Source organism: Physeter macrocephalus, chromosome 20 (assembly GCF_002837175.3).
Source record: "Physeter macrocephalus isolate SW-GA chromosome 20, ASM283717v5, whole genome shotgun sequence".
Taxonomy (NCBI): domain Eukaryota; kingdom Metazoa; phylum Chordata; class Mammalia; order Artiodactyla; family Physeteridae; genus Physeter; species Physeter macrocephalus.
Window position 1 is genome coordinate 74,063,619 of NC_041233.1, and position 14,104 is coordinate 74,077,722.

General features: G+C 43.1%; 1 protein-coding gene across 1 annotated transcript in view; it reads left to right on the forward strand.

Annotated features, from left to right (window-relative positions):
• The window catches only part of PLPP4 (phospholipid phosphatase 4), a 532,132-nt gene extending 524,072 nt beyond the window's left edge, over positions 1–8,060 (forward strand). Inside the window, exon 4 of the mRNA XM_055080900.1 lies at positions 8,004–8,060. The gene's annotated coding sequence lies outside the window, so the exon portion shown is untranslated. The remainder of the gene's footprint in view (positions 1–8,003) is intronic.
• Positions 8,061–14,104: the final 6,044 nt, after the last annotated feature.

Below are 14,104 nucleotides of genomic sequence, written 5' to 3' on the forward strand. Positions count from 1 at the left end.
CCGTGTCCCCTGCATCGGCAGGCGGACTCTCAACCACTGCGCCACCAGGGAAGCCCAGTTTCCTCATCTTTGAAGCAGAGATAAGAACAGAATTTATGCCATACACAGCACGGCTATAGTGCAATGTGATCATTCGTACAAAGTGCTTAGCAGAGAGCCTAGCGCCGATGGGCCACGCTGATGGTTCTAAGTCGATAGTGGCTATTTTTTTTTCTAGAAATGAGCGTCTTCAGAGCACTCCATCGATGCCCTATAAAGAAAAGAGAACATACTGCATTATTCCAGAATTTAATGTCTACTCTGGAGCTTGAATCTCTGGGACTAGGACAGAGCTAATGGGTGATGGTTCTACCACTTTCCTCCCTGCTTTGTTTTTTGTTGTTGTTGTTTGGTTTTGGGATTTTGGTTCGAATAATAACAAGGAGAACTCTGTCCTTCTGAATGTTTAAACATGCTACATTTACTCTTATTTACTCCCTTAACTTGTAGACAGATATTCTTGCACTGAGGCAATCTCCCAAATCAAGAAATTAAATCCATTCGTGGCTAATTTGGTACTTAGCCAAGGTTAACTACCAAAAAACGCTCTTTCGGCTTTTCACGGAGGAAAGAAAACAAACTTTTTGCTGCTTTCTCCACGTGCCCATATGGATGGGAAGAAGGAATTACTGCAATTCATGCTGAAGTTTAAAATATCATAATGAGAGGATAGCTAGCATCCTCCCAACAAGGTGAGAGTGAGAACCTGGGAGATGACACGGTGTTTAGATCAATGTGATTGATTAAGTACAAAAAAAAAAAAAAAACTTAGGAAAAGCAACAAATAGGGAAATGAAGCCATGCACTAGCGTGAAAGTGGAATAGAGCTGTTGGATGAGGGGATTTGTAACTCTGTATTAAATGTACATATTCCTATGATATCTACCCTTCTTGATTTCTGGGTATCGTTTGATTTCTACTTCTCTGACTCAAGGTAATTTTCCTGGGGTCCATGCTTTGGAAAGAGTTTGTACTTCTAAACTCACTAGACCTCCACCTATGGATTGCGGTAGCATGCTGGACAAGTAAGAATTGAACAATCTCCTTAACTTCACAGAGCTCTGGGGACTGCTTCCCAAAGAGAGGAATAAATCCTTGTGGATTTTTCAAAGGTCATTTTAAGGACAATCAAAAGAGGTTTCAGGAGAAAAAAAAAAACATGGGAAGTGTACAAGCTAAAGAACTTAATATGAGATAAAGTGAAGGATGTGGATGAAGGACTGGAAATAAATCCTAGAAAAGCTACAATCCATCAGGTTCAAAGTAAGTGCTTTTTCTGCTGGTTCATGGGTCATCAGTTTGTAAAACAAGAAACAAAGAGAGATATGAAACCTGGTGCCCGACACAGACAGCTCATCACTCCAGCACGCTGCCTGCAACCTGCCTGCATCAGGACGGGGGCGAGGTGTGTGTGGGTAGCAGCAGGATGCAGGGTTCGGAACCAAAGACACATTAATCAACAGGCTCTGATCCAGTGTTGCTGGGCCTTTTTTCCATTATCGTCCCCCGCACCTTAAGGAGCCTTTTCTGATAGCCTTTTCCTAACTGTCCCCCCCCCATGAAATTTAATCCCACAGATGTGCTAAATTGTTGTTTATGTACTGTGACCCTTTGGTGGACCACAGATCATTGTAAAATCTAAGATCTGTGCCCTCCAAGACCGAATTTTCAGCCCTTGGAAGTGATATTGCCCTAGGTCCTTACTATATACCTGACCCCGACATGCATTATTTATGTAATCTATTCCCTTTTGGCATGTGAGGCTTAGACGGGTTGAGTAAATTGTTCCAGGACAAAAAGGAAGGATTTGAAATCAGAGCTGCCCAATCTCACCGTCTTCTCTTAACCACTATTTCCTGCTCACAGCAGCATCCGGACATGCCCTGCCCATAAGCACCCTGCTCTCCTGCCCCTCTTTCTGAGATGTCAGACCATCACGGCAGGGATGCAGAAATAAGGTCCCTGTGGTCAGGCTTTATGGGAGCATCACTTGTGCCAAGGGGCTCCCTTTTGAGCATCTTTCTTTGGGGCTAAAAGCAGTGGTTGTGAAGACAGATCCAAACTTTGGTATCTGGTTCCTGATCACTCTCAGTGAGATGCTGTGTTCTGCAGGACAGGGAATGATGGTGAATGCAGTAAAGACACACTCACACAGGAGCAGACACCCAGGGGGATGTTACCCTGACACTAAGAAGAATGCAGCCAGTGCAGTAAGAGGGAGAAGAGGGGGATATGGCAGCCGAGAAGGAGAGCGTGGACCAGCTGAAGCATCATGTTGCCTAGTGGCGCTGGGAATGTGGGAAACAGGCCTCAGCTTGACATAGAGACTGAACCATCACTCCACTTGGACCCTCCATCATCTGGATAGAAGGATGTAGCTAACAGATGCTGAACACAATGGAAAATGAATCTCACCCACATGCACTGAGTTAATTTGTCTGGGGTGGGACCTGGGCATCATCATCATCATCATCATCATCATCATCATCATCATTTCATCGTCATCATCATCATCATCATTTAATCATCAATTCATCTTCATCATCATCATCACTTCATCATCATCATCATTTCATCATCATCATCATCATCATCATCATTTCATCATCATCATCATTTCATCATCATCATTTCATCATCATCATTTCATCATCATTATCATCATCATCATCATCATCATCATTTCATCATCATTTCATCATCATCATCATCATCATTTCATCATCATCATCATTTCATCATCATCATCATCATCATCATCATCATCATCATCATCATCATTATTTTTAGATTCCAAGGAGATTCTGATTGCAGCTAGGGCTAGGAGTCTCCAAACTAGACCAAGATTTTCTCCATTCCTGAGACACATAACACATTGTTATCTGTAACTGTGGATCACCTCAGTGATCCTTATGGTGAAAGTGGAGAAGGACTGGAAGAAAAACTGTATTGATCACAAATGCTCGTGACTACAAATAACAAAAATCCTGACGAGAGTGATGTAAACCCAAACAGGTTTACTTACTTGTTTTTTGTTCATATTGAAAAGTCTGCAGATGGGTGATAGCTGGCACTGGATCCAGTCACTCACAATGTCAGCACCAAAGTATCTAGAATTCTCTTGACTTTGATTTCATGGTTGCAGGATGGCTGCTGAAGTTCCAGCCATCATGTTTATACTTCAGTGGAAAAAAAGAAAAGCACCTGTAGAAAGACTGCCATTTATATCTTATTGGCTAAAGCTGGATCATAGAGAAAGGGATTGAGAATCAAGTTGGCTGACCTTGGTATCTGGCTTGGAGGGGGAACATCTTTAGTTTTAAAGTCCCTCTTGGGGATTCAGGTGTGCTCCTCCCCAACTGCCCCCTGTTAATTAGGAGTTACTGATCTTCTAGAACAATGGTCTCAACCAAGGGCAGTTTTGCTCCCCACTCCTTGGGAGGTGGCACTTGGAAATGTTTGGGGACATTTTTTACTGTTATGACTGCAGGGGTGATACTGGCCTCTAGTGGGTGGAGGTCAGGGATGCTGTTAAACATCATGTAATGCACAAGCAGTCCTGCACAACAAAGAATTTTCTGGTCCAAAATGGCAATAAAGCTGAGGCTAAGAAACCCTGTTCTAGACTATTACAGAAATCTCTAGACCATTACAGAAATCTCCTGCTCAGTCAATCTCTCTCGAGTTCTGCCTTACAAAACAGCCAGCATTACACCATTCTTCCTGAAGCACTGCTCTAATCCGAATATCCTCTATATGTTTACCAAGGAGAGGAGCCCGACGTGGATCTTCAAGTCCTAAAGTCTTAATGCAAAGAGACCTTTATAGTATTCCTAATAGTCATCCATATTCTGCCTGAACACTTTTAGCTCTGGGAAGCTCATTCCATTTCTTTCCTCCACCTCCTCCTCCCCCTCTTTTCCTTTTAATTGAGATATAACTTCCATAAAGTAAGTTACACGATTCTTAAGTGTACAACTCAATAACTGTATACATATGCAGGAATCCATGCATGGATTGACCATGACCCAGATAGAACCTTTCCATCCCCCCAGAAAGGTGCCTGTGGCCCTTCTCAGACATTCACCTCTTAGAGGTCACCACTATTCTGACTTCTTTACCGATAAAGATGGAGCTGGGATTTGAACCCAAGTCTGACCTCAAAGCCCATGCCCACAGAAGAAAAGATTATACTTTTACATAGGATGAAGTTTATAAATTATTTATACCTGAGAGTAAGCTTTAAAAAATATCCCCATCCTGCCTGTGTCTTGTCCTCTAAATTTCCCTTTTCAACAGAGTAACTTGGAGTTTGTGTGCCGTGACTCGCCTTTAAGACTGTCATAAACGTCTAAGTCAATACTGAAGGCAACAGCTCCATGTGCCTTGTGTGCAAATGCTTATTTAAAGACTTCCCGTGTGGTGGCTATGCTGGGGCTGCCCTGCAGCAAAGTAAAACTTATTAGAGCTGGGAGGCAGCCACTCTCCCCAGGTATCCAGCTCTGAGTGAATTTGCATTTGTCTTTCCCGTTGGGGCCTGTGCATAAAGGCATTTCTCTCCAACCGACACAAGCACATCATTTTATTCCAGCTGTCATTAGGAGCTAGAATCTTCCTGCCGATTTATGGTCACCATGGTAAAGCGAGTTTTGTACCTCCCAATTCTCTCCCTGGGGAAATGAAATTGAAGTGAAGGTCAGGGACATCCCAAATTCGAGCTCTGGTTAAAGGATGCTTCTTGCTCTTCTGCAACGTAGGAAGGAATTGGTTCAAATCAGTAATGCACAGGCAAGAAAACTGAAGGTCCCAATAAACTCTTGTAATGACTGGTGGAGAAACTTCAAAATATTTCCTACTTTTCCCTTAAGACTTAAACTGTGTTCACTATAGGGGAAATACATGCTGATGCTAGGTCAAACTCATTAAAAGTTATGCGGAAGTGACTAGTGCTTTATCCACAGTGCAAAAGTTGCTTTAACCTGATGGAATATGAGAGTAATTAGAATCCAAATGGCATCCAGACTTTCTCATGTGGATAAATAGATGGTCCAGGATAAACCTTGGACTCCATCTTTATATTCAACTGTAATAACTCTTTCTTGATGCATAGAGCTGCTTCTGATTTCTTCTGGGTTAAATGGTAAAAATAATTCTGGACTTGGAATCAGAGGCCTGGGACACAAGCCCTTATGTGATCATCACCCCATATGACTTCTCCAACTGTATCTCTTGCAACTTTCTCCCTGGCTCTCTCTGCTCCAGCCCACCGGCCTCGCCCCTCCATTGAACCCGGAAGTCCTGGTACTGCCTTCGGCACTTTGCACCTCTTATTTCCTCTGCCTGGAGCACTCTTCCTTTAGATAGTCAAGATTTTGCTCCAATATCACCTTCTCAATGAGACCCACTCTGACCACCCTGATTGAAATTACAACCCGCCTCCACTCCCCATACTTCACACTCCCTTTGCCCTACCCTGTTTATCACCTTCTAAATCTCTCTACAATTCCTTTATGTTTGTTGTCTGAATAGAAACAAATGGGATCTAGAAAATCTCTTATCAAATGCATTATATATATATGTGATTCTTACCCTATAAATTCCAATATTTTAATACAATAAATTCTCTTTTCCCCAATATGATGCATTATCTCTTTGTTTACTGATGTATCTCAAGTGCCTAGAACAATGCCTGGCCCATAGAAGCCACTCAATACATAATTGTTGTTTTGGTTGTTGCCGTTTTAGTTTCATTTTGACCCCTTATCTGTTCAGAGACTTTAAGCAAAGCCATGACTCCCTCAGAGCTTAAGTTTGTTTCAAATTTGTAAATGGCAATAATAGTAAGACCAACAAGGCTGGGTTGTTAAGCAGATTAAATGAGATCATGTATATTCAAAAGTTAGGTATAATGTTGATGAGAAGAGAATTTATTGTGTTAAAACAGTGGAATGTATAGGTTAAGAATCAAGCATATATAATATATTTGGTAAGAGAGCTTCCAGAGGTAAATGCACTGAGGATGTTTTGTACTTTATGTTTTATGGGTAGAAACACAGCATGTAAAGGAATATGGAACACTCGGTGTGAGACTGGGAGACACAGACATAAAGAGACAGAGACTAGGGAAAGATTGAAGGAGAGAAGAAGCCAGCCGTGCGGAGTAGAGGGTCCCACTCCTGGTTCCCCCGAGTACGTGGGTCTCCTTCCAATTTTTTTATTTCATGAAAAACAAAACACAAAAAATGAGGTCCATAGTAATCATACATCACATGATTGTGAGAGCTCTGTGTGGGGAAAAAGAGGATGAAAATTGGGATGGACTTGTCTACAGGACATTGGCTAGAATCATGCGGGAAAAGGGCCATCTGGGGCTGAATGGGGACAGTGTCCTCGAGGGTCCTGTCTCCTGGCTATCGTGTTACGCCCAGCGTGGAGAACCCACTGGCTCATGAAGCCACCTTGCCCCACCTTCCTGCTACTAGCAGTCGCAGCGTGGAAGCTTTGGCTGGGAAATGGAAGCGCTCAGACTCTAGGCCGCTGGGTCAGCAGGCGTAGATGATTAGCATTTGTTAAACTTACTGTCTCCATTTTTCTCTCTGCCCTTTTCTATGGCTCCTGAATTTAGGGTAAGATTGTCCAGAGGGAACAGGGAAGGGAGGAAATAAAAAAGGTTCTGTCAACTAGAAAGGGATGTGCAGACATCAGTTATTTTTTTTTCCCAGCTGGTCATCTTTAGTAGCTGTTCTATTCATTTCCTAGGATGCCTGAGGTTCATTAAATCATGGAACATCAAAACAAGAATGACCTGTAGAGATTATGTTCATTCATTTATTTCAACACACATTTTCTGTGCATCAAATCTGTGTCAGACTTGGGGCTAAGCACTGGTTATGCAGGAAATCAGTGTTGTTTTCTTCCTCAATGAGTTCACAGTTCAAAGGGAGAGAATAACAAGTAAAAAGTGCACTAGTGAGACATCTGCTATGACAGAGGCACACACAAGGCACTGTGGGGCTTAGAAAAAGGATACTTAATTCAGATAGAGGGTGCTGAGTGACATCAATGAGAGCGGGACTGTTCTAAAGGCTAAGTAAGCGCCTGCTGAAGCAGAGAAGGGAGAAGACGTCATTTCAGGCAGCAGGATGGAGGAGGGGTGGAGGCACGAAAGGGCAAAGTTTGTCTCAGGAGCTGCCAGTAGTTTGGACTGGCTGGAATGAAGTGTACATGCAGGCAGAGTGTCCAGACAATGAATCTGGGCAGGTTGGCAAAATATAATTAAAGGAAAACCTTATGTCTCAAGCAAATGACTTGGAGCTTGATCTTGAAAACAGAGGTGAGCCAAGGAAGTATTTTCAGGTAGAAAAGGATGAGACTGGGTTGGTGTTTATAAAGATTATTTAGTCCGCAACATGGATTCAGGAATCAACTTGGGCAGGAAGTAGTCATTCAGGCAAGTAACTAAAGAAAGTCTGGATGAAGGCAGTTGTTATAAGAGTGGGTTTGGAGAAAAGCAGACAAAGTCATGAGATCTTCACAAAATAGGACTCAGTTTTCTACACTCTGGGTTTCCATGAGACAGGAGTTCCCTAGCACATTCCTGGACTCACAGCTTTTGCATTCTATGCTTTCTGCAGGGAGGTAGAGTGACATTTAATGGGTGAATTTGGGAAGAACTGGGCATGCTCAGTTCAGCTCAGCTCAGCCCTTCTCCCTTGGGAGTGAGCCTGTGCACTAAGAACACAAGATTTTCTCTGCTTCTCCATGCCCTTGGTCTTCTTACCTGGACAGGCAATCCGTGTGGGATATCCTGCCCCACTGCTGTGACTGAGTGGGTGACCCTAACAAATTGTGAGGTTCAGTGTTTGCAAGTCTCTTTGGTCCACAGATCTGAAGCCATGTCTTCTACTGAGCCGCTCCCTAGAGGAGATTTTGGTGCTACTACCATCTGCTACTCTTTGTTTCAGTTCTCCATTTCTTCAGTCCTCCGGTCCAGAAGAATGCTATCGAATGGCAGTCCTTGAAGCCCAACGTGAGCAATTGTTGAAGGAGACAGCAGGCGAGAGACCACATCTAAACATGACTCCTAGTTTCTGCTTGGTTTTTCCCACTCCTGGGTTCTCATGAGGAAAGATGGGGACGCCTTACCCTGGATTGGGAATACAGGGGGCGGACAGGGTTATGGGATAGAAGATGATGATTTAAGATTTGGCCACAGTGAGTTCAAACCAACCACAGTGGACCAACCAAACAGCTGCGCCCCCTCCACGTTCCCTTCCTCCCGTTAGTACCCCCTGCTTGTGTTTCTCATCACACGCATCAGAAGATGCAGCTGCTCACCTGTCTATATTGTGTCTTTGACTTCCCCAGCGTATGGTTTGTGTTTTTAAACCTCTCCAACAGCTCGGTCTGTTCTGAGCACCGGTCGTGAATCAGCCATACTTGCTGAATGAATGAATGAGTTCAGTTAACCACACCTTTGTGTTAGTTCTGACGTGTTTCTTCAGCGGGAGTGTTTGGCAGTATAAGGCGGCATGGGGGGCGGGGCGGAGGGTGCATAATCTGAGGGACTGTTCCTCCTCTGGCATCAGCAGCTCCCTCCCCTCGTCCTTCTCCTTCGATCGAGCCCTACTCTTCTCCCCACAGCATTTCTACGCCGCCCCGTAGTTGAATATGCGTATGGGCACCATGGCCTTGTCAGCAGAGCCCTGGAAGCTGTCAGTGGGCTGCAGGCGGTGCTGGACAGTGATCCTCCTGAGGAACACGGATCATTTAGGAAAGACAGGCACTGACACTAGGAAAAACGTGAACTCGGCTGATGACAGGAAGGACATCGTCAGCTAATCGTTTCTGCCTTCTGGGGCACAGCTAAATGCAGCAGCAGCCCCTGGCTGACAGTGTGAAGATACCCAGGCATCTGGGATAGAGGGAAGCATGTCTAAGAAAACCCTGACAGGCGTAAGTCAGAAGCACTGGAAGATAGTTCCAAGAAAGGGAGTTACTTTTTCTTTATTTGAAATATAACAGGCGTACAGAAAAGTGCATAAAAACATATACACAAGTTAATAGTAATCAGTGAAATACCTTTGCCACTACTACGCAGGCCAAGAAACAATACATATTGCCTGCCTATCCTCCCCAAACGCCTGCCCTCTTTCCTAATCACAGCTAGAATGTTGATTTTCATAGTAATCATTTTGTTGGCCTTCCTCATATTTTTAACACTGAACGAAATAGCTTAGTTTTCTCGTTTTGAACTTTGTATGAATGGCATCCTACCGTACGTGAACAACATGATGCTTGTGAAATTCATTCACACAGACGTGCATAATTGAGGTTTATTCTTCTGATTGCTGTCGTAGGACATTATGTAACCATGACATGCTGTGTCCGTTCCATCATCCCTGAGCTGAGGGACATTCGGGTTGTTTACGTTTTGCTGCTAAACTCATTCTTGCTCCTGTACATTGGAATACTTGTGCAGAAGTTTCTCTAGGGGATTTGTCTCGTGATAAAGTTTCTGGATCATTCAGAAGGTATATCTTCAAATGTAATAGGAATGCCAATTTTTTTCCAAAGAGAATGTACCTAGTCACAGTCCCACCATTGGTGGATTTGGAACATGTAAAGGCACCTAAAATCCTAACCGCAGGACCTCACAATAATGTGCGTTACTTGCAAACAGGGAGCTAGTCCTTGGAGCTTGCCTTATGCCTGGAGATGGGACCTTTGGTATCTTGCTATTAGAATTTCACTTCCGCTCCCCCCACCCACTCCCTGTCCCCCAGAGGATGGAAAAACATCACACATTATTTTTTTTAGTCAAAGTATCATTTGTCCAATTTGGAAAGGCAGAAGGGCAATTTAATAGCTATTATATACGTGCTTTTCAATCTAAAGTTGTAAACACAGAAGTAGGTTCATAGCAAAAAATAAATAGAAAACTGAATGCCTAAAATAGTACTATACACTTGACCCTTGAACAACACAGTTGAACTGCATGAGTCCACTTATACACGGATTTTTTTCCATAGGAAATACTACAGCACCACACGATCCAGGGTTGGTTGAATCTTCGCATGCAGAGCAAATACGGAGAGACCAACCGTAAATTACAAGCGGATTTTCTACTGTACAGAAGGTGAGTACCCCTGACCCCAACATTGTTCAAGGGTGAACTGTAGATTCTTTCATGGGGTTGGCTGATTTGCTCCCTGTACCTCTGCTGAGAAAAAGAGAGTTCAAATAATATATTCCATTCCAGGTCTGAATTAAGCACCCCCTGGTACTCCCTGGTTGTGATGGGGTAAGATAAGCAAAAAGCGTATCCTGAGACATTCAGCACTGTATCTGCTCAGGGAATTTTTCTAAGAGAAGGTACAGCTTTGATTTGATTCTTTCTCAGAGCGTGGTCAGAATCAAAGATCTTACCTATTAGAAGAGCTTTGGAGAATTCTATTACTGTCCTTTTTCAGATAAACAAACCAAGATACTTTGCCAAATATCCCCAATACCTAGCATAGATCTTGCATATAATAGGTGCTCAGTAAAAGCTGAACGCTTAAAGAAGTTCTTATAACTTTGAGTTGAGGAGAAATTTACCCAAACGGAGAAACACAATTTGTTAAAAAGCCTGTCCTTTAAGATTCAATCCTACCCAATTACTGCCTCCACAAAAAATATTGAGTCTCAAGAAATTTGACGTCACTTTTGTAGAGAAACCTTAATTCAAGGTCTAATTATGATCCTTCTAAGCATTAATCATTAAATTCAGTTACCCCAAAGCATAAAGGAGATTCCAGGCCTCCCATCGCCCTCCCCCAGGCTATTATGATGAGTGTTCTCCCATGTGATTCCGGAAGTTATTGCTTTCAGGCTGTCGCTATCACCAAGTCCCCCTGGAGTAAAAAATACCTTTCCAAGTGGAAACCCAGGCTGCAGGGTGCATCACAAAGGCAGTTTAACCAACTCTAATGAGAAGCTGGTAACGATGAAGGAAATATCGCTGAGAGGGCAATAAATCCTCTCGCCCTAATAAATCTCTGACAGCAAAGGACCCCATGCTGTCTCAGTGCTGTGAGCCTACAAATTAAATCAGAGGAGATGTCCTGTTGATTGATACTGCAGGTAACCAGATAATTGACCAGGCATGAGCTGATAATGAGACACTTTTGGCTAATTAGAGGATGACCAATGAACTGAATTCAGATGAAAAGCTGTGATAAAAGCCATTGTGGAGAAAAAGGCAGGTAACTGGAGAAATGGGAGCAAGTGGTCCTTCAGAGTGGAAGTTATATCATTCTAGTTATGAATCATCCTCTTATTCAATGAACCGGGCTCAGAAACACCAAAGGCATGGAAACTTCCCTAGGATGGTTTGTAATCCAAAATCGAATGGTCCAGGAGAGGATTTGGAAAAAAACAGTGGAAATGATATCCCAAGAATGTCTTTATAATTTGCATTCAGCGATCCCTAAAGTGTGACTTGAGTATGGAAGGGTCCAATTTTGAGGGGGAGCCATTGGAAATAAGACCTTAAATTGAACATGGATTTCGGAAATTAGGTCCCAGAGGAGGCTCATTTGATCCAAAGGGACACATTCTCAATGATTTACATGGTTTTTATACACTTGAGAATGTTTTTACCCCAAAGATTAATAAGGCAACAGCCCCCTCCCATTCACTCTTCATTCCATCTCCCCTCCCACTACCAAAATGCATTATTTTTATTATATAATTTATTAATTAGATTTTATCTGCTATTTGCTTTATTATTATTGGTGGGTTTTTTTTCCCCTTAGAAGAACATTCACACACTTTCATCCATCTTGCATTACTTCCCCCTTGTCTTGCTGGTCTCATATAGAATCTTTGCTTTGGTTGTCATGGCTATGCTTTGGTTTGTACAGGAGAAGTAATAGGAGGTCATTGCATATCTAAACAAAAATAAAATGAGTTAATTCCTTTACTCACCCATACTTCCCACACCTAACTTCTCTCTTCTGAATTAGTCTCTCTTCTTTGGATGTATCCATTCAGCTCTCCAACTCATTTATTGGCTTCTTCACGTCTACACTTTCATTTTTCATGCTCAAGATCTCCCATCTCTTCTTATTCACAACTGCGTGTTCATACTTTGTGTTTCAAATATCCCTCCTTCCTTTTTGTAGAATGATATTTATCAGGCTTATTTAAAATTCTCCAGAAGAGGTTTTCAGTATGTTGCCTTTCCAGGTACGTGTGCTCTGCAGAGGTCTCGTTATTTCTCCCCTACTATGTGTCTTGCCTTGGGAATTTCGGTTGATGTAATGTGTACCTGAGGGAGAGGCAAAGGCTTAGGCTGTGAGGTAGGGGGTGGTCCTGGACAGACTCTGGCAGATTCTGCAATTAGGAAGCAGCCACTCCAGTGTGCTTCTCCCCCTCCTTCCTATCCCTCACCCTCATACCCCTCAGGGACCCGCACCCTCAGGGAACCTTGGGAACTGCTCTTTCCCAAAGACTGTTCCTCTTTGCTTTGGGATTGGGGGGTGTGAGGAGGAAATATTCAGGGGATGACCAGCCTCACCATGTTTGTTATCACCACAGAGGGGCTCCAGCTCTGCCCCAATGTCACCCAACTACCTCTGATAAGTCCTGGGCTGGGGAGGTGATTTGCCACTAAAGCAACAAGTGTCAATAGTCCACTGAGATCAAGGTGGGAGAAGGAAAAGGTACACTCCGTCAGCCCTCCCAAGCACATCTCCCACCTACATCCCTGGGATCCTCCTGATCTGGGCTGTCACTTTTCTTCCACACAAGGACTCATCCACCTTCTGTCTTGCCGTGGGTTTTCCATGGTTTTGATGTTAAGTGCTGGGAACCATCCACATGTCTTTGATTTTTTTCCTTAAAATCTCCAGAGTAGGGTTTGGCTTATGTTAATTTGCCATGTTGTCCAGAATTGGAATTTCTTCTAAAGGTGATGAGTGCCCATGATTATAGGAACCATGAGGCTTATCCCCCCACTAAATGCACAATGCCTAGCACATAGCCAGTTCTCACTGAAACATTTCCTCAATAAATTGGTAGATTCATTCAAAGATATTTTAGATGATATGTAAAGTCATGTTTCTAATTCTAGCTTTTATTTTTATGTTTTGCTTGAGAAAAAAGATATTGCCTCAGTAGCCTGAAAAGGGAGAGTTATTGCATTTTAATAGCCTAATCACAAGGAAGGCCCCCAAACAGAGTAAATAGTGCATGAAGATATGAGTCTGGGAGAGATTTCCAATTAAGCTTACATTTTTCTTTGTCATACCTAAGCTTCTCAGGCTCTGGGATCCATTTTCAGGCTGCATGTTATAATGCTAATACTCTAAGACTTTCAACATTAATTTTGCTATTATTTCCCTTTTTACATCTCCTTTTTCCAAAGAGCTCAGTATGTTCACAAGAACCTGATTGGATATCGATCCTTTAAGTTTCACAAGAAGATAGAAAACACAGAAGAAGGAACAATTAAGAACTCTTTCTACTGTGTATATTAACCCTTAAGGGAGAAGGAAAGAAGGAAGGAAAGGATGGAGATGAAGGGAGAGGGAAAGAGGGAAGAAGAAAAAGACAAAAAAGGGAAGGAAAGACAGACTTGTCCTCACCTCCACTCCGTTATCCCCTCTCCCTTGACCTTCTGCTCTGCCCTTACCTGCACTTCTAACGTGGACTTTTCTTCTTATTCAAATGGACTCTTGTGGCTACTCTATAAGCTCCTTGTTCACCTCTGTGGAGTCTTAGTATGTGCTTCACTTAGGTAATCCCAAACCTTTTCTTCTCTCACCTAATTGTCCCCTTCTTGCTATTGTTTCAAAGGAAACCATGCGTCCTTTGTTGAGGAAATTGGGAATGTCCCTCGGGAGCCTCCCAACCTGTGCCCCTCTTTGCCAGAGAGCATCTCTGTCTACACAGCCATCCACCCTTTTTCCATCTGATTGCAGTGGTCCCTTTCCAGCTTCTCCAATACAGTCTCCTTCCCCTCCTCTTCCCTTTCTGTTGCTGCTTTGGCTGCCTCTCTTGCTTCCTCCTCTACCTCCTT